General features: G+C 42.9%; 1 pseudogene; it reads left to right on the plus strand.

The window, feature by feature from the left end:
* The first annotated feature begins 645 nt into the window (after positions 1–645).
* Positions 646–3,204, plus strand: LOC112023829 (receptor-like protein kinase FERONIA; annotated as a pseudogene).
* The last annotated feature ends 1,977 nt before the right edge of the window (positions 3,205–5,181 follow it).

The following is a 5,181-nucleotide window of genomic DNA, read 5'->3' on the forward strand; positions in this document are numbered from 1 at the left end:
GCACCGGTTAGCCCTTGGAACTAATGAAGGTTGTGGTGATCCATAGAGAATACAAAGAGGGTCGCGGTTTGATATTCTTCCATTGCACATATAGTAACTCTTTTAAGGAAAATGTTATATAAACTAATTTACAAATATTGTGACTTGTGAGTGGTTATTGGTAAGTTGAAAAAATGATGTTAGTTGTAGATCCAAATGAAAACAAGTAAGAATTAGTCTTAATAACAGTTTGTAAAAATATAATAAAATAGTTTGTGGTAGTAGTATTATTCCTTCTAAAATGACTTATTATATTTTCGATCTCAGGAAAATGCTAAAACCAAAACTATTTTATAAATTAGTAATGTAGTGAATTATTACTAATAAGTAAAAATGTAATATTAGTGGTAAATTTATATAAAAATTAATAAAAATTACTACATCTATGATTTATAAAAATATTAATATAAAATAATTTGTTTATAATATTACTCCATGTCGTATGTGGACAGCAATGAATAATATAACTCTCCTAGGACACTACTACTAACAATGACGCATTTATTTTGACTTGCAGTTCATTTAGGAAATATCCTTCTTACATACTATCAATATATAGCTTCTCTTCTTAATCATTCTCTTCCATAGCTTCTCTCTCTCTCTCTCTCTTTCTCAGTGTGAAATGAGGAACCCTCCCCACCTTTTGTTTTTCTTCTTCCTCCTCCAACTTGCCGGCGGCTTGCAGCCTCCTTATTCTCCGGCCATTAATATAACACTCAACTGTGGCTCCATCAGCAACACTTCTGCAAGAGATAATCGGATCTGGTTCGGAGACATCAGTTCTGATTTCGGGCCTTTTGAACTTCGAAACAACTCATCAGTAATCTCCACAGCAGCTAAGCAACCAACTCAAGTCGACCCAATTCCCTACTACACTGCACGTCTCTCCAACTCCGAATTCACATACATGTTCTCTGTCACCCCAGGCCAACTCTTCATTCGCCTCTACTTTTTCCCAGCTTCATATCAAAACTTTGACCGCTCTAAGGCCTTCTTCTCCGTCAAAGCCGGCTCTTATACCCTTTTAAGCAACTTTAGCGCTGCCCTCACTGTTGATGCCGATGCTCGTAGCTTAGAAGGCTTCTCAAGAGAATTCTGCGTAAATATTGTTGAAAATGCTCGATTCTTAAACATAACCTTCACTCCAAGCCCCGGTAATCTAGATGCATATGCTTTTGTAAACGGGATTGAACTCGTTTCAATGCCTTCTAATCTTTATTACTCTGAAGACATTAGTACAGAAATTAAGCTTATTGGCCAGAGTACGCCATATACCATCGAAAAGAGCCAGGCTCTTGAGACGGTATATAGATTAAACATTGGTGGGGGAATGATTTCACCCACAGAAGATACTGGCATGTACCGGAGCTGGTCTGGTGACGATGCTGCTTACTTGACAAGTTCTGAAAAAGGCTTTGTGGACAGAAACACAACTATTCGCCTCCGCTTCAGTAAAATTTCTAACTACACTGCACCAGAAGAGGTCTATATCACTGCTCTAACAATGGGACCCAACAAAACCATAAACAAGAGCAACAATCTCACCTGGGAATTCTCTGTAGACGCTGGTTTTAATTACCTAGTAAGGCTACACTTTTGCGAGTTTCAAGTTGAGGTCACGAAAGAAGGAGACCGAGATTTTTACATCTTTATAGCTGATCAAATTGCTGAGGAACGAGCAGACGTTTTGTCTTGGAGCGGGGGAAATGGAATCCCAGTATATAAAGACTAAACTGTACTGAAGTTTGGTGAAGGCAACAAGAAAAAACTAAACCTCTCTGTCGCTCTGCAAGCAAACCCAGATGACAGGATGACTAAATATTCAGATGCAATCTTGAACGGGCTCGAAATCTTCAAAATTAGTGACTCCATTAACAATCTCGCTGGGCTAAACCCCGACCCACTTCCAACACCAAAGGTTGTAGCGATTCCCTTGCCAATCCAACCAAGGAAGTTAAAGAGTAACCACACCACAATAATTGCCATGGTTGTTGGTTTATTCTCTGGCACAGTTGTTTTGTCTATTCTCGGTTTCTTCATTTTCCAACGAGGTAGGAGGGTTAATAAGGATGCCAAGAGCAGCAACACAATTCTGCCGTCTGATTTGTGTCGATGCTTTTCGCTGTCTGAAATCAAAGCAGCTACAAACAACTTCGACAAGCTCTTCATCATAGGTGTCGGAGGGTTTGGTGATGTGTACAAAGGATACATTGATGGTGGGGAGACCTGTGTTGCCATTAAACGGTTGAAACCGGGTTCTCAACAAGGGGCTCACGAGTTCAAGACCGAGATTGAGATGCTCTCCCAACTCCGCCACCTCCATCTTGTCCCTCTGATTGGCTATTGCAACCATGGCAATGAGATGATCCTTGTGTATGATTACATGGCCCATGGGACCCTCCGTGATCATCTCTACAACACCGATAATCCACCTCTTTTGTGGGAACAACGGCTCCAAATCTGTATTGGTGCTGCTCGGGGTTTGCAATACCTTCACATGGGTGCAAAGCACATGATCATTCATCGTGATGTGAAAAGCACAAATATATTGTTAGACGAGAAATGGGTGGCAAAGGTGTCTGATTTTGGGTTGTCAAAAATGGGTCCTACTAGTGTGTCCATGACCCATGTAAGCACAGTGGTGAAAGGGAGTTCGAGTATTACCAGCGTCAACAGTTGACTGAAAAATCTGATGTGTACTCATTTGGTGTGGTGTTGTGTGAAGTGTTATGTGCAAGACCACCGTTGACACGTAATGTTAACATGGAGCGAGTGAGCTTAGCTGAGTGGGCTCAGCAATGCTATCATAATGGAAAGCTTGATCAGATTGTTGATCCATTTCTATCAGGTAAGATTGTGCCGGAGTGTTTGAAAAAATTTGGTGAAATTACAGTGAACTGTTTGCTTGATGATGGAATCAAACGGCCGTCAATGAACGGTGTGGTTTGGGGTCTTGAATTTGCATTACAACTACAGGAGAGCAAAAAGGATAGTGGAGCACAAATATTTGAGATTGAAGGCCATATTGAGAAAGTGCTCCTTCAAAGATCCGCAATTGAAGATTGTGAGAAGGTCTTTACCAGTAGCGGTGGACGTGGGCCAAATGGAGAAAGCACTAGCTGCAGGGTGAACATTGCAAGCAAAAGGAATATAAAAGGAATATAAGCAAAAGGAATAGAAGTTCTGCTAATGAGACATCAGATAGCAGCAAATTGATACGTGAAACTGTTTTCTCGGAGCTTATGAGTCAGAAAGGAAGATAAAAGGAATATGCATGGTACGTAGCTGACTTGTAATTTATCTAACAACTTAAATTAGCATGTTTTGTAGCATATTAAGACTTGCTGTCAAAATTTTTTTCTCTCTAGGTTCTCTCCGAAAACCTTGAGGTGAAAACAGGTCTTGCCTTCAGGCAAACACTTCTCTCCGCTTCGACGGTAGAACTCAACTAGAACTACTATTCCTTCAGAACAAAGACTACATGGAGGAGATTACGAACCAATGGGCAGGGCTAAAGTTATCAGAAAGCGAGGGACTTGAAGTGAACCTGGCCCCACTAGCATGTGATCAACGTCTAGTTCTGGCAAGGAAATTTTGTACAAAAAGACGGGTAAATCTGGAATCGGTGGCGAGAGTACCGAAGATAGCTTGGAAAACAGAACAAAATTTTGAGGTCTTCGACATGGGAGACAACAAGGTCCTCTTCCATTTTGGGACGAAGGAAGACTTAGAGAGGGTGCTCTTGCTGTGCCTGTGGTCTTTTGACAAATATCTGTTGATCCTCCATAAACTCGAAGTCGGTGAAGCGGTGAAAAAAGTTAAGTTTAACAAAGCATCCTTTTGGGTGCTGATTCACGGTCATCCCACTATGAGCCAAATGAAGGATGCAGGTATAAGGATTGGTGGGACGTTAGGGACAGTGGAAAAGGTGGGTGTGGATGAGAAAGGCTTTTGCCTGGGTGGCTTTCTGCGGATTAGAGTGTCGTTGGACATTTCATCTCCTTTATGCCAAGGAAGGATGGTTTGTCTCAGTGGCCCGTCATCGACATGGGTGGCGTTCAAATACGAATGACTTCCAATATTTTGTTACTAGTGCAGATTGGTGGACCACGACGAGAGAGACTGCATGTTGTGGATGCGCAGTAGCGAGACACTCAGGGTAGAAGAGAAACAATATGGGCCTTGGTTGCACGCAACTCAGGAACACCTTCAGAGACCACAACTGGTAGTTGCAAAGAACGGTGACGGAGGCGGAAGAACATCACAGGAACATGAGAGGCCTTATGGCGAGGATGGGGGTCGGACTTACACGTCGACTGCAGTGGCAAAGGGTGCTCGGGGCTCAACGAAAGTGACAACTCGTGGGGATCACGTGAGTGCTGACGTTGCAAACTCTGTCACACTAGTGGAGCAAAGTACATGTCAAATCCCGGAAAATCTGTAACCTGCGAACTTTGAAAAGCAGCTGAGTGAGATTGACAAAGCTATCATGGGAGAAATGTCAGTCTTGGAAGACTCCATGGCAGAGAACGGTGTGCCAGTTTTCTCGGATGTGTTGCAGTCGAGGGAGCAGAGGTCACAGGTCAACGAGGAAAGGGATGGGAAGGAAAACACCTTGGGGAATGGGCTTGGGATTAAAGTGGGCTTGGGCCTTACTTCCGATTTGCCAAGACACTTCTAATTCTCAAAACATTAATCCAGACCAAGACCACGGTACAATGGATGAATCATTTGTACTAGGTCCGCAGGCCTCCAAGGTCCAAGGGAATAAAAACATTAGTAAGGAGACGGGTCCTACTCAAAAAGTGAACAAAGTGAGACGTGACTACGTGGGAAAGGAAAATAACACAGGAAGAGCACGAGGTAAAGTGCATGGTGAGATAGCAGAGGGTGATACTTCGATGGACGTGGAAGCAAAGGCTATAGGAGGAAAACGGAAAGAACGAATACCGTTGGAAGAGATTTCAATCGATGAGAAGGTTGGAAAGAAGTAGAAAATGGAGGGAGAAGTCATGGTTCTGGGGAAAATCATGGCACAACATCTTAGATTGGCGTTGGCTGCGGGATAGCCACTCTGGGAGCTATGAGTGCAATATGCTGGAACTGTCGGGGGCTTGGGAACCCCTGTACAGTGAATGCCCT

This window comes from Quercus suber, unplaced genomic scaffold (genome assembly GCF_002906115.3).
Source record: "Quercus suber isolate HL8 unplaced genomic scaffold, Cork oak 2.0 scaffold_298, whole genome shotgun sequence".
Lineage (NCBI taxonomy): Eukaryota > Viridiplantae > Streptophyta > Magnoliopsida > Fagales > Fagaceae > Quercus > Quercus suber.